This window comes from Rhinopithecus roxellana, chromosome 8, assembly GCF_007565055.1.
Source record: "Rhinopithecus roxellana isolate Shanxi Qingling chromosome 8, ASM756505v1, whole genome shotgun sequence".
NCBI lineage: Eukaryota > Metazoa > Chordata > Mammalia > Primates > Cercopithecidae > Rhinopithecus > Rhinopithecus roxellana.
Genome location: NC_044556.1, coordinates 15,965,599 through 15,987,035, shown reverse-complemented (window position 1 = coordinate 15,987,035; position 21,437 = coordinate 15,965,599). Strand labels below are relative to the sequence as shown.

The 21,437-nt window shown below is 50.7% G+C and overlaps 1 protein-coding gene across 13 annotated transcripts in view; it reads right to left on the bottom strand.

Moving 5' to 3' along the window:
* Window positions 1-21,186, bottom strand: part of SMARCA4 (SWI/SNF related, matrix associated, actin dependent regulator of chromatin, subfamily a, member 4) — a 101,893-nt gene extending 80,707 nt beyond the window's left edge. For 9 of the 13 annotated variants that reach the window (XM_030935343.1, XM_030935345.1, XM_030935346.1 and 6 more), the window contains exon 1: window positions 20,894-21,113. The gene's annotated coding sequence lies outside the window, so the exon portion shown is untranslated. Of the gene's footprint in view, window positions 1-20,334; window positions 20,735-20,893 lie in introns of those variants that run through there. The other 4 variants (XM_030935339.1, XM_030935340.1, XM_030935341.1 and 1 more) reach the window with 4 other exon arrangements.
* Between the last annotated feature and the right edge of the window lie 251 nt (window positions 21,187-21,437).

The window sequence follows — 21,437 nt, the reverse complement described above, 5'->3', positions numbered from 1 at the left end:
TCATTCCACTTTCATGGCTAACAGCAGGAGAGAGGACCAGGAAACTCAGCAGGGGAGGAACCAGTGACTGGCACTCCAGCAAACCCTGAAAAGATGAACCCTGACATAAAAAAACCTAAATGTGTTACTGTGAGGAAATTCATCTGGAGGCAAAATCTGACCTGATTCTCCATGTGGATATTCACACATTCTGCTACAGAAACAGGACTGTCTGATTATGAGATGCCGCCCTCACCTCTGCCATGTGACAACAGTCTGAACCTTGTGTTTACGTTACTAAGATGCTGATTTTGGAGCCTGATGCCTCTGGTCCGCGGGTGTGTCTGCAGAGAGGATGCGCCCGCAGCTACCTCTATATATAGGTGGGAAGCCCAGCAATGTGGGCACGGCCAGGGCAGCAGGGAGGCACTGGCTCCTTGGTGCTCCCCTGTGGGCCTTTTGTCCCCACAGGCTTCGCAGGCCCAAAGAGTGTTGCAATGAGGTAGGAGAAGGGACAACAGGACTGCCACATACTTCACAAATCCTGTGATAGTCAGGGACCTATAGCTTCTTCCTCACTTGAAGGTCTGTATTCTAAGTCAAATAAACTGAAACTGACAGCAAAATACAATCGAGCAAGCCTGTAATCCCAGCACTTTGGGAGGCCAAGGCAGGGGATTGGCCTGAACCCAGAAATTCGAGATCAGCCTGGGCAACATGGCAAAATCTCATCTCTACAAAAAATACAAAAATTAGCCGCGCTTGGTGACACATGCCCATAGCTCCAGCTACTCGGGAGGCTGAGGTGGGAGGGTTATCTGAGTCCAGGAGCTTGAGACTGCAGTGAACCATGACTGCACACTGCACTCTAGCCTGGGCAAAAGGGCGAGATGCTGTCTCACAGGAAAAAGAAAAAAAGATCCAGGTCATTAAGGGCAAACCATCTTTTCCCTCTCTAACGGTGGACAAGCCAATGAGTGTACACTGGGAAGTGACTGAAATTATAGCTCTCCTCATTGTACATTTTTTTTTGAGACAGAGTCTCACTCTGTTGCCCAGGCTGGAGTACAGTGATGTGATCTCTGCTCACTGCAACCTCCATCCCCGGGGTTCAAGCGATTCTCGTGCCTCAGCCTCCCGAGTAGCTAGGACTACAGACATATGCCACCACCCCCAGACCTCCTAATCACACTTTACACTCAGCATTAGAACTTCTTCCCTCTCCCTTCCATCAAATCATGTGATGCCATCACAGTCCTCCAGGAACAGCTCCGACTCAGCAGCGCTAACTTCGTCAACAGACACACAGAGAACACCGAAGGTGCTGCCTCAAAAAACCATTTTGTGCCCGAATATGGCAAGTCTGCTGTTTAGAAACACGGGGTTTCAGAGGCTTGTTAGCATGGCCTCTGCTCCTGAAAACGCTGCCTCTAGAGTCAGACTGCAGTGAGGCAGGAACGCGCATGCCACCGGCGTCCACAAATTCATCTCTGGATTGAAAGCTCAGACACGTGCGGACTGACAGAAAAGGGGATCGAAACAGCCTGGGCATGATGCAAAGCCATCCCCAGCAGTATCACCCCATGCCAAAGCATGCGATGATGCCTGCTGGTGCCTGCACTTGAACAAGCACTGGCCGACCTGCAGCACCAAGTGGAGAGCCGTGGAGCGACTCCATGTCCTCAGCTCAGTACTGAGGGGAGCAGCATGTGATTCTGCTTACTCTCACTGACTTGTACATGCCCTGATCGCAGAATCATAGGTGAACAGCTTCAAGAACGCTGCGTCAGATATCCCTCCCAAAATTCCAGAAGGCATTCTTGGGTCCCTCCTAGTCAATACCACTCTCCCAGGGAAACCACCATTTTGACTATCACTGTAGCTTCCTTTCACTTGTTACTGAACTTCTAATAAAATGACAAGTGTGGTGGGTCACACCTATAAAATATGTATTATATAATATATAGTATATACTTATAATACATAATTTATAAACTATATAAATAATATAACGTGGGGAGCAGTGGATCATACCTATAATCCCAGCACTTTGGGAGGCCAAAGCAGAAGGATCACTTGAGTCCAGGAATTCAAGACAAGCCTAGGCAACATAGCAAGACCCCATCTCTACAAGTTTTTTTTTTTTTTTTTTAATTAGCTGGTACTTGGGAGGCTGAGTAGGGAGAACTGCTTGAGCCCAGGAGGTCATGGCTGCAGTGAGCCATGATCGTGGGCAACACAGAAAGAACCTGTCTCAAAAAAAAAAAAAAAAAAAGACAATCACACAGGGTCACCATGGCTGGGAGAGTCATCTGTTCTTTTTATCTGAACACTGTCATTTTCATAGACATTGTACTCTACCAGGTTCTGGTCAGCACAAATCAAGCTGCTATGACAGTCATTTGGTAGACACAGACATTGGTTCTTCCTGGGTGTACAAGAACGAAACTGATGGTTATAAGGGAGGCATAAACTTAGCTTTGCTAGTTTTCCAAAATAGTCGTATCATCTACACACATGGTCCCAACTCCCAAACAGGGACAGCATCCCAGTTGCTCTTCATCAACCCCAAAACTTGCCGTCAGTCTTCACAACTCTTAACAGTCTCATCAATGTCCAACTGCATCTTCTTATGGTCTTCATTTGCATGTTCCTCACAACTAATGGCACTGAGCACCTTTCCGTACGCTTACTGGCTATTGAGATATCTATCTATTTATTTAGAGACAGAGTCTCGCTCCATCACCCAAGCTGGAGTGCACTGGCGTGATATCGGCTCACTGCAACCTCCACCTCCTAGGTTCAAGCAATTATCTGCCTCAGCTTCCCGAGTAGCTGGGATTACAGGTGTGCACCACCATAACTGGCTTTTTTTTTTTTTTTTTGTATTTTTAGTAGAGACAGGGTTTTGCCATGTTGGCCAGGCTGGTCTTGAACTCCTGATCTCAAGTGATCTGCCCGCCTCAGCCTCCAGAAGTGCTGGGATTACAGGCGTGACCCACCATGTATGTGGCCGGTATCCACTTCTAAAAAGTAAAAAGTATCAGCCGGGTGTGGTGGCTCACACCTGTAATCCCAGCACTTTGGGAGGCCGAGGTGGGCAGATCATGAGGTCAGGAGTTCGAGACCAGCCTGACCAAAATGGTAAAACCCTGTCTCTACTAACAATACAAAAATTACCCAGGAGTGGTGGCGCGTGCCTGTAATCCCAGCTACTTGGTAGGCTGAGGCAGAAGAATTGCTTGAATCAGGTAGGTGGAAGTTGCAGTGAGCCAAGACTGTGCCATTGCACTCCAGCCTAAGCAACAAGATTAAACCTCCATTATCAAAAAAAAAGAAAGAAAGAAGCTCTTAATTCTAACGAAGGCCAGTTCATCGGGTTTGGTCTTTGAGGTTTAACATTTCTGCAGTCCTATTTAAGAAACTCTTGTCTATCTCAAGGTCATGATGACAGAGAAAGGGAAGGGATATTTGCAAATCCAGGGGGCACTGTGGCTTGCCTTCCCCTCCCAGAGATTTACAACTGCTGAGGATGTCTCAGTCACAAAGAAATGACAAGGAAGGAAGATGTAGCCAGGAGGTAGGGGCCTCAGCCTACCTGACAGTAACAACTGAGACTCACCCACTGGGCCCTCCCTGCCACAATAGTACAGGGACTACAGTGGTCCTGCTGACAGATGAGTCCCTGAGGCTCGGAGGCTGCACAGCAGGGCAGTGGAAGAGTTCAGGTCACAAGGTCAAGGCCACAGTGGAACTCACTGCCATGCATCCCACACTCTGAACATGGACTGTGAAGCCACGGTGCCACCTGCCTCACGGGTAACCTCCCTGTGGCTCTACCTCCTCCTCTACAGGCTGGAACATCAAACGATCACTCACGGCAGGAAGTGCCAGCTACTCAGCTGGTGAAATCAAGGTGCCCATCTCTCCCCAGGTTTACTGAGCAGCTGCTTAGCACGTGAAACGTATCGCACTAGGAGCATCACATGGATGAGGTCCTCGGACGCTCCTATCAAAATGTGAAGCAGAGGCTCCCTTCCCTGAACAGAAATGAGAAAACTGAGCCATGGGCCGGGGACGGTCACCCACGCCTGTAATCCCAGCACTTTGGGAGGCCGAGGCGGGCGGGTCACTTGAGGTGAGAAGTTTGACACTAGCCTGGCCAACACGGTAAAACCCTGTATCTACTTAAAAAAACAAAAAGTAGCCAGGTATGGTGGTGCATGCCTGTAATGCCAGCTACTCGGGAGGCTGGGGCAGGAGAACTGATTGAACCCGAGAGATGGAGGCTGCAGTGAGCCAAGATCACACCACTGCACTCCAGCCTCGGCAACAGAGCAAGATTTCGTCTCAAAAAACCAAAAACAAAAACAAAAAAAAAACCTGAGCCATGAGATGAGTGACACTCCTGAGAGCTCCAGTCCGAAACTCAGCCTCCTGCCAGCACAAACCGCGAGTAACACTCCTGCCAAGTGGTGCTCAGGAACAACAGACTGGCTTCCCCTTTTGGGGACACATCAGGCAGAAGTGGCTGGCTGGAGAGCAGCAAACCCCTAGGTGCAATCCAGGACCTGCTGTCAGCCATGACACGCCCACCCTGGCAATCAATGAACACAGATTTGGGCAGCTGCCAACAATTCTTTTGTTGTTGTTTGGTTGTTTATTTATTTTGGAGACAGAGTCTTGCTCTGTCACCCAGGCTTAGTGCAGTGGCGCAATCTCGGCCCACTGCAACCTCCGCTTCCGGAGTTCAAGCGATTCTCCTGCCTCAGCCTCCCGAGTAGCTGGGATTACAGGCACAGGCTGCCAAACCCGGCTAATTTTTTTGTATTTTAGTAGGTTTTTTTGTGGGTTTTTGCCGTGTGGTCCAGGCTGGTCTCGAACTCCTGAGCTCAGGCAATCTGCCAGCCTTGGCCTCCCAAAGTGCTAGGATTACAGATGTGAGCCACCACACCCGAACCCCCCTTTTTTCTTTTGAGACAAGGTCTCGCTCTGTCTTCCAGGCTGGAGTGCAGTGGCGCCATCCCAGCTCACAGCCTCGAACTCCTGGGCTCAAGTGATCCTCCCACCTCAACCTCCCAAGTAGCTGGGACTACAGGCTCGTGCCACTATGCCCAGCTAATTTTTGTATTTCTTTGTAGAAATGAGGTCTCACCATGTTGCCCAGGCTGGTCTCAAACACCTGGGCTCAAATGATCCGCCCACCTCAACCTCCCAGACTGCTGGGATTACAGGCATGAGCCACCACACCCAGCCCAAGCCACAGTGCCTGATGCACAAACATCTCTCATCCCTCCTTGCTCCCACAGCCATAAGCATGGTGTTGTTCTCAGTCCTCAAACTCCTCCTGGCCAGCAACCTTCCCTGAAGGACCGGTGTGAGCCCAGCCCTGTAGAAGCCGGATGGAGAGTGGGGCCAGGTGCACCTTGCTCCAGCGAGATGTCTGCATGGGAAGGCCAAACGAGCACGGCCAGGAAAGAAGTCTAAGGACAAGGAACACCTCTCTCTCTACCCCTTCTTCCCCCATCACCAATCATCCCTGCCCTTCTATACAGGAAACTAAGGATTTGGCATCTTCAGCAAAGTTCTGGGGTCCCCAAAGGTTGTCCCTAAGGTGTCTTACACAATGCCGCTTAGACTCCTGCAATGGAGCCCTCAATGATAAGTCACTAGCAGGGGAAATTCACGCAGCACTGAAATTCATCGCAGACCAGGAGGCCACATCTACTCAGGCGGAAAAAGCAAAGGACAAGGGGATTCAGGGGCCAAAAGGGCGAGAATAGTTAGTACATGTGTGTGGGAGCCAAATCTAGATGTGTGCGGCCCTTGGATCGGGCGCTGCAGGGGCCTCCACAAGGAGAAAACAGAGCCTGGGAATCCAGGCCAGCGGCCAGAAGGAATGACCGGAAGTGAAACTACTCAGGCACGAAAATCTAAAAGCTAAAAATCTAAAACACTCAGTCAAACGTCCAAGAGGACAGGAGATAAAAATAAGCTCTCAGCTTCCCTGAGCCAAAAGGTCTGGAAGTGGTGTGGCTATACTGCCTCAGTTTCTCTGGAGAAGCTCCAATTGCCCAGCAATCAGAACCCCCACACAACCCATGCTGCAGAAGTCCTGGCACCATTACAAAAGAATTCACAGGCCGGACATGGTGGCTCACAACTGTAATCCCAGCACTTTGGGAGGCTGAGGTGGGCAGATCACAAGGTCAGGAGTTTGAGAACATCCTGGCCAACACAGTGAAACACTACCTCTACTAAAATACAAAAATCAGCTGGGCGTGGTGACGCTGGTCTGTAGTCCCAGCTATTTGGGAGGCTGAGGCAAGAGGATTGCTTGAACCCAGGAGTTAGAGGGGGCAGTGAGCTGAGATTGTGCCACTGCACTCCAGCCTGGCAACAGAGAAAGACTCAGTCTCAAAAAAAAAAAAAAAAAAAAAAAAAAGTGAGGCTGGGTGTGGTGGCTAATGCCTATAATTCCAGCACTTTGGGAGGCTGAGGCAGGCAGATCACCTGAAGCCAAGAGTTCGGGACCAGCCTGGCCAACACAGAACCCCGTCTCTAGTAAAAATACAAAAGTTAGCCAGGCATAATGGCATGCGCCTGTAGTCCCAGGTACTTGGGAGACCGAGGCATGAGAATCACTTGAACCAGGAGATGGAGACTGCAGTGAGCCGAGATCATGCCACTGCACTCCAACCTGAGTGACAGAGTGAGACCCTGTCTCAAAAAAAAAAAAAAAAAGAAAGAAAGAATAACTATATATGCATATGGCCGGGCGTAGTGGCTCACGGCTGTAATCCCAGCACTGTGGGAAGCTAAGGCGAGCAGGTCACCTGGATTCAGGAGTTCGAGACCAGCCTGGCAAACATGGTGAAACCCCATCTCTACAAAAACACAAAAATTAGCTGGGCGTGGTGGTGGGTGCCTGTAATCACAGCTACTTGGGAGGCGGAAGCAGGAGAATCACTTGAACCCAGCAGGCGGAGGTTGCAGTGAGCCAAGAGCGCACCACAGCTCTCCAGCGTGGGCAACAGAACAAAACTCTGTCTCAAAAAACAAAAATGTGTATATATATACACACACGCACACACACACACACACACATATATATGCGTGTTAATCCATGCATAGAGATTACCCAAAAGAAAACATGAACAAGCTGCTGTCAGCACAGTCAGTAGCTCTCTCTGATGGCATGTGATGAGGAACTTACACTTTCCATATCACAGATGTCTGGCGCTTTTTGTTTATTTTTTACAATAGCCGTCTATTACTTTTTATATTCAGATTTTTAAAGAAAAACTTCCAAGAAAAAAAAACCTAAATCAGAAAAATACCCATGAAATAAATACCCACAGGAGATGCCCAGGAAGTGTCTTTGTGGAAATAAAACAGAAAGATCAAAGGATGTGAGGACTACCATATTCTCATTACTTTCAACTTCATCAAAATTATCATCTAAAATAGAAACATCTGTTGATGTTCAAATGTGGAACCAGACTGCTTGAGGAAGAGGTCTAGTCTCTTCTTTCACGCCACCTCTAGCTTTTGTCTTAAAGCACTGCGGTGACCAGCCCCAGGCACGGCAGGTTGCTAACAGGCAATCGGATCCCTTGGAAATCTGTTTGTTGGAATTATGGTGGTGGTTTTCACCTTGCCTGAGAAACCAGCATTATATTTATGTTTGGCCCCAGGATATCTGCTATTTTGTTTTCTGGGGCTTGGGGAAATTTGTTCATGGACACATTTCAGCAGCAGACGAACATGGGAGTCACGTTATGGCAGGGGCTTAGGCGGAACAATAGCAATGGGCAGGATAGCTTCGGCAGAGCCAGGCCGTTTACTACGCGTGAACTACAAAATAAAATGTTCCCCTCGGTGGTCTATAAGAAAATCTCCCCCATCTGACCTGATGGTGCAAGGCACTCATCTGTGAACCCTAAAATTACCTATGTGGTGGGGTGCCTGTGGTCTTAGAGAATGAATGGACATGGGTTCCTCGTGAGGCGACCACAGTTCTCCAATGCTGACTGCTCTGTGGCATTTTACTTGCAATATAATTAAGTAGCAAAGCCCTGCCCTACGTTTAAAAGGGAATACATTTCAGAAACTAAATCATGTAATGGTGGTAAATTACAATATCTTCTCAGTTCTACCTACAAGGTACAAGAGCCAAATTGTTACCAAGTATTATTCTTAGCACTGGAAATTAGGTATCATTTTATTGGCTGAAATCTCCCCCTTTTTATTTTCATTCACTTGAAAACCGTTGGCCTGGTGCTGTGGCTCACGCCTATAATCCCAGCACTTTGGGATGCCGAGGCGGGCGGATCACGAGGTCAGGAGATCGAGACCATCCTGGTTAACACGGTGAAACCCCGTACCTACTAAAAATACAAAAAATCAGCCGGAGTGGTGGCAGGCGCCTGTAGTCCCAGCTACTTGGGAGGCTAAGGCAGGAGTATGGTGTGAACCTGGGAGGCGGAGCTTGCAGTGAGCCAAGATCACGCCACTGCACTCCAGCCTATGTGACAGAGCAAGACTCCGTCTCCAAAAAAAAAAGAAAGGAAAAAAAAGAAAACCGCTTAAGAGCACCTACACAGAGGACCTAAAAGCATCCAGGACAGTTCTCTGCCTTAGGGGAGTGCCCTCTAACCCCACAGGTACGTGTGGTGTCTACACTGCAAGCCTGCAAATGCTATCCTATCTACCAATTAGATGGATATTTTTCAAGCTCTTCTGACCATGTCTCCACGGGACAATGTGACCCAGCAGAAATACACACATACAGTAACTGCATCAAGTGTTACAAATCCATCCTGACCCACGCTCCCTATGGAACACCAATAACCCCATTCTTTTTTGTTTGTTTGTTTAGATAGAGTCTGGCTCTGTCACCCAGGCTGGAGTGCAGTGGCACAATCTCAGCTCACTGCAACCTCCACCTCCCAAGTTCAAGCAATTCTCTTGCCTCAGCCTCCCGAGTAGCTGGGACTACAGGCGCATGCCGCCATGCCCAGCTAATTTTCGTATTTTTTGTAGAGACGGGGTTTCACTATGTTGGCCAGGCTAGTCTCAAACTCCTGAGCTGGTGGTCTGTCCACCTTGGCCCCCAAAGGGCTGGGATTACAGGCATGAACCACTTGCCCAGTCCCTATTCTTTCTTTTAGGCTGGCCCAGGCCCACTGGATGGATGTCCTGCACCACCACTGGGTCTGCTGTTATCAGCTATATACGCAACACTGAGCACGATGAGTGACACTGTGTGGAGAGGGCAAGAGGAGTCCCCACAACAGGGGCACGTAAAGGCCAAAAGTGGGCAGGGAGATGCAGAATCCATACCTGCCCAGTGTCACTGGTGACAGGCCCTCTCCACCACCACAGCAGAGGACTTACTGATGACTACCCCAAAATACTAACAGCGCTGAATGCACCAAATTGGTTCCAAACACCGGGCATCTGGCAGAGAACAACATGTTCCTACCTGGCGGAGTGGACAGCAGAGTGACAGAAACAGCCAAACACGAAACAATGTCACATAGGAAGTGGAAGCGTTATAAAAAAAAGTACTCAGGGCCAGGTGCGGTGGCTCATGCCTGTAATCCCAGTACTTGGGGAGGCCGAGGCAGGTGGATCACCTGAGGTCAGAAGTTTGAGACCAGCCTGGCCAACATGGTGAAACCCCGTCTCTACTAATAATAAAAAAATTAGGACCAGGCACAGTGGCTTATGCCTGTAATTCCAACACTTTGGGAGGCCGAGGCAAATGGATAACTGGAGGTCTGGAGTTTGAGACCAGCCTGGCCAACATGGTGAAACCTCATTTCTAGTAAAAATACAAAAATTAGCTGGTACGGTGGTGGGCGCCCATAATCCCAGCTACTTGGTGTGGGGGCTGGGGCAGGAGAATCACTTGAACCTAGGAGGTGGAGGTTGCAGTGAGCTGAGATTGTGCCACTGCACTCCGGCCTGGGCGACAGAGCGAGACTCCGTCTCAACAACGACAACAACAACAAAAATTAGTCGAGCGTGGTGGTGCACACATGTAATCCCAGCTACTCCAAAGGCTGAGGTGGGAAAATCGAAATCGCTTCAACCCAGGAAGCGGAGGTTGCAGTGAGACAAGATCGCACCAGTGCACTCCAGCCTGGGTGACAAGAACAAAACTCCATCTCCCCTCCCCCAAAAAATAAAAATAAAAAAAGTATTCAGAGTAGGCACGGTTGCTCATGCCTGTAATCCCAGCACTTTGGGAGGTTGAGACAGGTAGATCACTTGAGGCCAGGAATTTGAGGCCAGCCTGGCCAACGTGGTGAAACCTCATTTCTACTAAAAACACAAAAATTAGCTGGCATGCAGCAGTAATCCCAGCTACCTGGGAGACTGAGGTGGGAAGGTCCAGACTGCCATAAGCTATGACTGCACCACTGCACTCCCTGCTGGGTGACAGAGCAAGACCTTGTCTCAAAGAGAAAAAAAAAAAGACACAATGCCACATAGACAGTGGAAGTCCTATAAATCTAACCAAGGAGGGTTCGCAGGGTTAACAGATGACAGGTACTCCGTCTATGGTGGCCTGGGACATCTTAGTGACGATGTCCGAGCAGAGATCTGTAGTGACATGGGCATCATGTGGTTATTTACCACAGAGGAGCAGCAAGTGCAAAGGCCCTGGGGTGGGACTGTGCTTGGCATATTCCAAAGCACAGCAAGTCAGCCAGTGTGGCTACAGCAGGGAGGGTGGGAAAACACTCCATTTCTTTATTTATTTCTTTTTTTTTTTTTGAGATGAAGTTTCACTCTTCTTGCCCAGGCTAGAGTGCAATGGTGTGATCTCGGCTCACTGCAACCTCTACCTCCCGGGTTCAAGCGATTCTCCTGCCTCAGCCTTCAAGTATCTGGGATTACAGGCACGAGCCAACACGCCCAGCTAATTTTGTATTTTTAGTAGACTGGGTTTCTCCATGTAGGTCAGGCTGGTCTCAAACTCCTGACCTCAGGTGATCCACCCGCCTCAGCCTCCCAAAGTGCTGGGATTACAGGCGTGAGCCACGGCGCCTGGCCCACACTCCGTTTCTCCACGCTCTCACACAGCACTTTTGACACCAACTCAGAGAAAACCAACTCAGAGAAAATACTCTCACAACAGAGAACGCTTCTGTGACCAGACACATGGGTCTTTTCCAAGTAATTCTCCAAGTCTCCAAACACCAGCTGGGTGTCCTACAATTTAACTCAATTCAGACCCTATCTCCCACAAGTTAAGGACTTTATTGGCCAGATGCAGTGGGCTCACCTAACAACAGCGCTTAGGGAGGACTGCTTGAGGCGAAGAGTCTGAAACCAGCCTGGGAAGCATAACACTCTGTCTTGACAAAAAAATTGTAAAAATTAGCTAAGCCTGGCAGTGGTGTGCACCTGTAGTCCCAGCTACTGAGGAGCATGACATGAGCCCAGGAGCTGGACGCTGCAGTGGGCTATCACTGCACCACTGCACTCCAGCCTGGGTGAGAGAGTGACACTCTGTCTCTAAAAGAAAAAGAAGAGCTGCCTCACAAGACTGCTCCCACTATAAATGCCATTTGCACATCCCAGGGTCCAGTGCTTCTGCCCAACCACTTATAAACTGGGAATTCCCACAGCCCCCTCCTCAATTTGATTGATTTGCTAAAGCAGCGCCCGGAACTAAGGCAGGCACTTCACTTCCCATTAATGGTTTATTATAACGGATACGACTCGCAGTCAACCAGATGGAAGAGATGCAGAGTTTCAACGCTCCCTCTGCGCATGCCACCCTCTAACCACTTGGTCTTTCTGGTGACCAGCCCCATCCTGGGCTATCTAGGAGCCCCACCCTAAATCACCTCATAAGCATAAACTCAGCTGTGATCAAAAGGGGCTCATTATGAATTTTAAAAGACACCCATATCACTCCTATGACATGTGGCACAAAGACCAAATGTATTCCATACCATACCTCAGGGTAAGTGGGTACGGCTGCAAGTGGGGTGTAGGAGAGAAGTCATAGGCCTTGAGGGCCACAGTAAAGGGGCTCCAGGAGCATCCAGTGCAGTGGGGAGCTGCTAGAATGTTCCAGGCACTTTGGGAGGCTGAAGTAGGCAGATCCTTTGAGCCAAGGGGCTCAAGACCAGCCTGGGAGATAACAGCAAGACCTCCACTTCTAAGAAAGTCAAACCTAAAACATAAATTTTTAAATAAACATAAGAAGACCCCCCTTCCTCGAGGCTGACCAAGCCCTAGAGCAAGGGTTGGCAAAGCCAAGCAGGGCCAGGGTTTAGCCCCTGGTTCCTGAGGTGGGGGGTGGAGGTCAGGGAGATTCTGGGGGGAAAACGGGATTCTGAGTTCAAAGAGGTTAAGTCATGCAGAATAGAATCCCACCTCAAGTCTCGCTGACTCCAGGGCCTGAGTAACTGATTCAGGCTGAGGATCAAAAGGAATAGGATGAGAACCTTGAAGATCGAGGAAGGGCAGAGCCAAGAGGAAGGGCAAGCCAAGAGCCACTCCCACAGGCGGGAGCACTCAGGAGATGTCTCCAGGAGGAGGGCAAGGCCTTCGGGTGCCCAGCCAGTCCAGGCTGTGCCAGAATCACATTTGATCATCACAGGGCCAGTTTCAGCTCCCTGGGCACAATGAGACATCCACTATGCCCCTTTACTGGGAGCATACAGCAGACCCTCCCCCTCAAGTCTCCCACTGGAACAGGTGAGCAGCAACTGTCACATCAGCCACCTGCTTCCTGAGCCACCGGGGCATGACTTGCCAGTGGCCAAGAGAAAACTTAAAAAACCCCCAAGAGCTAGCACAGCGGATCACGCCTGTAATCACAGCTAGTCAGGAGGTGGAGGCCGGAGGATCACTTGAGTCCAGGAGTTAAAGGCCAGCCTGGGCAACACAGCGAGTCTCCGTCTCTAAAAAAATAAACAGTGGGGGGAAAAAAAGCACCTCAAAGAACCATTTTAAAGTCGTTCGCCACTAAAAATGGGGCTCGTGCTCTTCTATCACACTCACAGCTGGCTCACAGTGACAAGTGACCACATACATAGATGAAGCTATGTCCCTTTAGGGAGGTAACAGAGTCTCCAGAAGCAAAGCTCTGAAAACCAGTCTGGGGCTTAAAAAAAAATTTGAGGCCGGGCGCGGTGGCTCATGCCCGTAATCCCAACACTTTGGGAGGCCAAGGCAAGTGGATCACCTGAAGTCGGGAGTTCAAGACGAGCCTGACCAACATGGAGAAACCCTGTCTCTACTAAAAATACAAAATTAGCCGGGTGTGGTGGCACATGCCTGTAATCCCAGCTACTCAGGAGGCTGAGGCAAGAGAATCGCTTGCACCTGGGAGGCGGAGGTTGAGGTGAGCCGAGCTCACGCCATTGCACTCCAGCCTGGGTGACAAGAGTGAAACTCCGTCTCAAAAAAAAAAAAAAAAAAAAAAAAAATTGGCCGGGCGCGGTGGCTCAAGCCTGTAATCCCAGCACTTTGGGAGGCCGAGACGGGCGGATCACGAGGTCAGGAGATTGTAGACCACCCTGGCTAACACGGTGAAACCCCGTCTCTACTAAAAATACAAAAAACTAGCCAGGCGAGGTGGCGGCGCCTGTAGTCCCAGCTACTCGGGAGGCTGAGGCAGGAGAATGGCGTGAACCTGGGAAGCGGAGCTTGCAGTGAGCTGAGATCTGGCCACTGCACTCCAGCCTGGGTGACAGAGGGAGACTCCGTCTCAAAAAAAAAAAAAAAAAAAAAAAAAAATTGAAAGGGGTCAGGGATGGTTTCCACCCTGCTAACATTTACCTGTTTTCTAAAGAAAGCCCTCTTCCGTCTGAGCGCGGTGGCTCACGCCTGTAATCCCAGCACTTTGGGAGGCCGAGGAGGGTGATTCACGAGGTCAGGAGATCGAGACCATCCTGGCTAACACGGTGAAACCCCGTTTATACTAAAAATACAAAAAAAAATTAGCCGGGCATGGTGGCGGGCGCCTGTAGTCCCAGCTACTCAGGAGGCTGAGGCAGGAGAATGGTGTGAACCCAGGAGGCACAGCTTGCAGTGAGCCGAGATCACACCACTGCACTCCAGCCTGGGCGACAGAGCGAGATTCAGTCTCAAAAAAAAAGAAAAAAAAAAAAAAAAGAAAGCCCCCTTCCCTGAGGGAAGTGGAGGGAAATCAATGCACCCCTTCTCTCTGCCCTGTAACAACAAACCCAGCTACACCTGGCACTTCCATCCAGGCCCTTTCCCATATATGAAGAAGAGTTGAGGCCACAATTCACACGCCCGTCAATCCCACACCCTGAAAAATTAATCTCCTCAGGATGCAGTTAACAGAAAACTTCAATCAAGAAATCACTGGGCATACTAATGAGTCTGCTATGTCTCCTTAGGGTTGACACCTATGAGGGTGGCAGCATCTGAAGCTCCTCCATTCAGCCTCAGGCTTCATTCTGACCTGTTCCCTCTCATACCTTTCCCCAGTATTAGAGCAGCTGTTATCCTTCCCACCCTCTGGCTTTTTTTTTTTTTTTTTTTTTTTTTAAGAGATAGAGTCTTCTAGAGACGGAGTCTTGCTCTGTCGCCCAGACTGGAGTGCAGTGGTGCGATCTCCGCTCCCTGCAACCTGGGCCTCCCGGGTTCAAGCAATTCTCCTGCTTCACTCTCCCAAGTAGATAGGACTAGAGGCACATGCCACCACGCCCGGCTACTTTATTTTGTATTTTCGTAGAGGCAGGGTTTCACCGTGTTGCCCAGGCTGGTCTTAAACTCCTGAGCTCAGGCAATCCACCCGCCTCAGGCTCCCAAAGTGCTAGGATTATAGGCGTTAGCCACTGCGCCCAGCCCAATCCATCCGGCTTTTTTAAGATGGGGTCTTGTTCCATAACCCAGGTTGGAGTGCAGTGGTGCGACCACAGCTTACTGCAGCCTCCACCTCCTGGGCTTGATCCTCCCACGTCAACCTCCCAAACAGCTGGGACTACAGGCGTGTAACACCACGCCTGGCTAATTTTTTAACTTTTTGGTAGAGATGGGGTTTTGCCATGCTGCCCAGGCTGGTCTTGGACTCCTGGGATCAAGTGATTTGCCCTGTTTGGCCTCCCAAAGTGTGGGGATTACAGGCATGAGCCACCACACTTGGCTGAACATTTGATATTTTTAAAATCCCAGCCAGGCGCGGTGGCTCACGTCTGTAATCCCTGCACTTTGGGAGGCCGAGGAAGGTGGATCACCTGAGGTCAGAAGTTCAAGATCAGCCTGGTCAACATGATGAAACTCCATCCCTACTAAATATACAAAAAATTAGCTGGATGTGGTGGCAGGCACCTGTAATCCCAGCTACTCGGGAGGCTGAGGCAGGAGAATCACTTGAACCCAGGAAGCGCATGGTGCAGTGAGCCGAGATCGCGCCATTGCACTCCAGCCCGGGCAACAAGAGGGAAACTATATCTCAAAAAAAAAAAAAAACAAAAACAAACCCATGCCATTAAAGACACTCTCCCCTTTCCAAAGCCTGATGGTGAAATTTCAAAGCATGGTTTTCTTCACCACATAACATTCTGGCCAATGACAGACCAAATATAAAACAGTCCCATAAGATTATACCTTCCTCTTCGAATTGTCTAGTTAGAAAAATTTTTTAAAGATCACAATACTGTATTTTTCCCGTATGTTTTCTGTGTTTAGATATATTTAGATACACAAACACCATCGGGTCACAATTGCCTACAATCATCAGTACAGGGACATGCTGTACAGGTTTACAGCCTGGGAGCAACAGGCTATACCACAGAGCCTACACGTGGATGAGGCACCACCATCCAGATATGTGTAAGCACACTCTACAATCTTCACGCAACCACAAAATCATCTCACAACACATTCCTCACAATGTATCCCTGCTGTTAAACAATGCGCAACCATTAAGGACAAAATGGAGGAGCTGATTCCTTTGCTACCACTTTGAAACATATAGAACTTATTACGAGAGGAAAAAATATATTATCTATGTCATCCCACCAGGCTGTTGCAGAAATCTCAATAAATGATGAGAGCTAACAACTGCCTAGCACTACGTGCCAGGCACCATCCTAAGCACTTCGCATTTGTCACTGGTTGTTGAGCTCTTGCAGCAATCCTACAAGCTGGGTACCAGTACTGCCCCGCTTTGCAAATCAAGAGTGGGATGTGGTCGGGCGCGGTGGCTCAAGCCTGTAATCCCAGCACTTTGGGAGGCCGAGACGGGCGGATCACGAGGTCAGGAGATCGAGACCATCCTGGCGAACACAGTGAAACCCCATCTCTACTAAAAAAATACAAAAAACTAGCCGGGCGAGGTGGCATGCGCCTGTAATCCCAGCTACTCGGGAGGCTGAGGCAGGAGAATGGCGTGAACCTGGGAGGCAGAGCTTGCAGTGAGCTGAGATCCGGCCACTGCACTCCAGCCTGGGCGACACAGCGAGACTCCGTCTCAAAAAAAAAAAAAAAAAGGCCGGGTGCGGTGGCTCAAGCCTGTAATCCCAGCACTTTGGGAGGCCGAGACGGGTGGATCACAAGGTCAGGAGATCGAGACCATCCTGGCTAACACGGTGAAACCCCGTCTCTACTAAAAAATACAAAAAACTAGCCGGGCGAGGTGGCGGGCGCCTGTAGTCCCAGCTACTCGGGAGGCTGAGGCAGGAGAATGGCGTAAACCCGGGAGGCGGAGCTTGCAGTGAGCTGAGATCCGGCCACTGCACTCCAGCTTGGGCGACAGAGCGAGACTCCGTCTCAAAAAAAAAAAAAAAAAAAAAAAAAAAAAAGAGTGGGATGTGAGCTACTGAGAACAGGACCCTTGTCTGCCCATTCCCCACGGAATGCCCAGCTCCTCAGCAGTGCCTGGCACATGGCAGGCGCTAAATGCATGCTTGTTCGCCACATAAATGGGGAAGAGTGACTGGGTCATTTCTTGCACAACTCCAGGGGGCGCCATTCACATTGTGTTTGGTCTATAGGCACCATGAATGGGTCCCTCTGTGCCATGGCAGCCTTGATGACCTAGGGACGGAAAAAGACAAACTCAGGAGTCAAACCCAGGCAGTTGACTTGACAGCCCTTGTGGAAAGAAAATAACCCTAGGCCTCAGTTTCCTTACTGATAGAAAGTTCCACCAGACTGACCAGACACGGTGGCTCACTCCTGTAATCCCAGGACTTTGGGAGGCTGAGGTGGGAAGATCACAGGAGGCCAGGAGTTCGAGACCAGCCTGGCCAACATGTTGAAACTCAGTCTCTACTAAAAATACAAAAATTAGCTGGGCATGGTGGCTCACGTCTGTAGTCCCAGCCACTCCAGAGGCTGAGGCATGAGAATCGCTTGACACAGGGAGGCGGCAGTTGCAGTGAGTCGAGATTGTGCCACTGTACTCCAGCCTGGGCGACAGAACGACTGTCTCAAAAAACAAACAAACAAACAAACAAAGAAAGGCCGGGCGCAGTGGCTCATGCTTGTAATCCCAGTACTTTGGGAGGCCAAGGTGGGTGGATCAGTTGAGGTCAGGAGTTCAAAACCAGCTTGGCCAACATGGTGAAACCCCGTCTCTACTAAAAATACAAAACTTAGCTGGGTGTGGTGGCACACACCTGTGATCTCAGCTACTCAGGAGGCTGAGTCAGAAGAATTGCTCGAACCCAGGAGGCAGAGGTTGCAGTGAGACAAGATCGTGCCATTGCACTCCAGCCTGGGCAACAAAAGTAAGACTATCTCAAAAAAAAAAAAAAAAAAGAAAGTTCCACCAGACATCTGCCCAAAACCCTAGTCCCTCCCATGCTCCCACCTCCCATAAACAGCCAAGACATGGATTTGGTCTAAGGTTATCTCCTGGTGTTTTGAGGGTCCCCAAGGAGAAGCAAAGGTACGCAAAAAAATCGTAAATAAATACGCATATGTTGGAATCTCCTCACTGACAAAAAGTTTGGAGACCACTGCATTACCCTGTATCACCCTACATCTGATGATATCACCTCCCCTGCTCAAAAGCCTGTACCATCAACATTTACATCTCCTAAAGGGCTGGACACAAAATGATTTTAGGTGGCCCATGCAAAACCATTTATTACTTTCCTAACTAGGTATGCATTAATTTTTATTTCTTTTTTTAGACAGGGTCTCACTTCGTCACCCAGGCTGGCGTGCAGTGGCTCAATCATGGCTCACTGCAGCCTGGACCTCCTGTCCCAGACTCTCAAGAAGCCTGGGACTACAGGGGCATTGCACTCCAGCCCAGGTGACAGAGTGAGACTTTATCTCAAAAAAAAAAAAAAAATTGAGTGTTCACTATGCATCAGGTGCTGCAGTGTGTTAGCGGCTTCCCATGTGACCTCATTCAACCCTCACAAAAAGCCTGTGAAGTTTCAGGCATCCTCGTCCTACCTGTTTCACAAGTGGGGGGCCCTACTGTGAAACGCCTCGTTTGAGGTTAAGCTAGGATTTCAAGAGCTGGGTGTGAATTCAGGAGGTCTGATTCCAGAATGGGTACTCCTTACCACCACCCCACGCTAACCACCACCCCACACTTTGTAGGGGAGAGAAGAACAACTGAGGTTCGGGAAACAATGGCTTGGAAAGTTCAAAAACTGTTCAAATAACTAACCTGCATCCCTTACAACCCATGCCCAGTTCTGCACCAAGCTTTTTTTCTCCTTGTTCTCTTTTTTTTTTTTTTTTTTTTTTGAGACATTCTTACTCTAGTACCCAGGCTAGAATGCAGGGGCGCAAGAATGGCTCACTGCAAGCCTCCAACTCTCTGGCTCAAGCAATCCTCCCACCTCAGCCTCCTGAGTAGCTAGGACCACCGGTACATGCCACCACACCTGGCTAATTTTTATATTTTTTTGTAGAGATGAGGTCCACTATTTTGCCCAAATTAGTCTCAAATTCCTGGGCTCAAGCAATTCCCCCACCTCAGCCTTCCAAAGTGCTGGGATTTCAGGTGTGAGCCACTGCACCCGGCCCTGCACCAAGCCTTTAACACAGATGGTCACGAGATCTTCCACAGGACCCCGCCCCCCTCATTCAATCCACAGAATTTCTCTAAAGACCTACTATGTGTCAGGCCCAGAGTACTCTGGGGTCAGCCAGGCAGACACAACCCCAGCTCTCACGGTGCTGGGGGTGACAACTACACTGGAAAGGACCAAGGTGATGCGCGAGTATAGCTGAGGGGAACAATGGCTAGTCCCAGGTGGCCAGGGAAAGTCAAAATACAATCCTGGCGTGATGGCTCACATGTGTAGTTCCAGCACTTTGGAAGGCCGAGGTGGGTGGATCACCTGAGGTCAGAAGTTTGAGACCAGCCTGGTCAACAAGGTAAAACCCCGTATCTACTAAAAATACAAAAATTAGCCAGGCGTGGTGGCGGGCACCTGTAGTCCCAGCTACTCAGGAGGCTAAGGCAGGAGAATCGCTTGAACCCAGGAGGCAGAGGTTACAGTGAGTGGAGATCGGGACACTGAACTTCAGTCTGGGCAACAGGCAAGACTCTGTCTCAAAAACAAAATACAATCCTGCACATCCTCCCTGATTCTGAGGCCCCCTCTTCCAGGCAGCCCCCGTGATCTCTGGCTAACACCCATCCCCTGCCTGTCCGCTGCGTCCCTCTCACAGTGCCAGGTTAAGAGCATTAAATGACAGGCCAAGAGGGTTTGTTCCCACGTTGACCACCCGATCCCCTCCAAGACTGCAGAGGTTCCAGGATCTAACCCCCCGACCAACACTTAGTAGGGCCTCAAGAAGTTATTTGCTGAACAGTGAGGGAGACTGAACCAGACAATAACAACAGCCCTTCCCACTTGCCAGGAACCATTTTACGGGCTTTCACCAACTGCATTTGGGAGATTACCCCCTTTCACAAAGGAGCTTTCACAAAGGAGGAAAACTAAGAGGTTCAGAGAGGTTAAGCACTTCCCTAAAGTGACAGTGTGCTAAGTGACTGACAGCACCAGGAATCAAGCTTAATGCACCCTATCAATCCAAATTGAAAACTTGTTTCAAATTCCTGCGAAGTGGCTTTTCCGCTTACTCCCTTTCTACTTTCCCCAAGGAGATATTGACCAAAAAAAAAAAAAAAAATCAAGACTGGTGTCTTCAAGATCCGGACAAAACACTCGCCTAAAAGGTCCACGTTGAAAATAAAAGCCTTAATCTGAAAAACCAACTGGGGAGGAAAAAGGATGCAAATAAAAGCAATGCTTTTACACAGCAAAGGATTTCCACCATGCTCCCTTACTTGCCGCCGACCCCATCCCCAACCCCAATTCGGGGCAAACATTTTGAAGTCATTAACTGAAAGTCACTGGGAAAGTCCTTTACCTTTCCTTGAAAATCTGGAATGACGCGTTTTTAAGACAATTTGAGGTCGGCTAGCCCAAGGGGGCCGCTAATGCCCGTGTCCGGCCGACGCCGGACACATCTGGAGGTTTGGCTACTGAGCCCCGATCGTAGCTTCGCCAAAAAGGCAACATTCGGGTCGGACCCCTTACCACGCAGCCAGAAAAGCCCCAACGTCTGCCTATTGTTGGAGCCGCTGCCAATTGGGAGGGCAACAGTAGCGGTGCCGGGCGAGGGGGGCGAGCTTTGTCCGGCGACCCCGGCGAGAGCGCGCGCAGAGAGGATCGCGCGGCCTCCACGCGGCCCGGGCCCCCCACCCACCCCGATGCTCCGCGGGGACCGCCGCTGCCGCGGCCTCGCGACGCTGTGGCCTTCCCCACGAACGCGGCTGCCGGCGGGGCTTCTTGACCCTCGGGCGCCGCCGTACCCCGGTCCCACACAGGGCGCGCCGGCGGCCCCCTCCCCCCTCGGCGCCCCGGCTCCATTCAAACCGCCCTCCCTGGCCCCGCGCCGCGCTACCCCCGCGGCCCGCGTTCCTTACCGGGAGCCGCCGGCGCCGTCGCCTTCCTGGCGCCGCCCCCGCCCCTCCGCGTAGGGCCGGGGGCAGAGTGGGCGTCTCGCTTCTCCTCACGAAACAAAGAAGCCGCCGCAGCCGCCAAGCGAGGGGAAGCCTCGCGCGCGCGCCCGACTGCCTCGGCCACCGCCCCCCCTTCACACACACGCGCGCCGCCCGCGCCCCCGCTACGCGCGCGCTCGCCGGCTCCCCTCCTCCTCAGCACCGCGGCGGCCTCTCCAGCTTCCGCCGCCTGCCCAGCCTCGTGCGCGCGCCAGCCCGCCCTTCCGCTCCCCGCGCGCGTGCGCGCCCGCTCCTGGCTGACAGGGGTGGGCGTGGTCCGGAGGAAGCACGCGCGTCCCGTGCACCGCCCCACTCGGGCTGCGAAGGCCTCGGGCCTGCGCACGGGCAACTTAGCCCTCCGCACGCCGCGCGTCCTGACGCACCGGAGCATGCGCAGAGCGGGCGCCACTGCGGCGGCGACGGCAGCGGCGGCGGCGGGGCAATGGGGGGATGGGATCCCGGTGGCCGT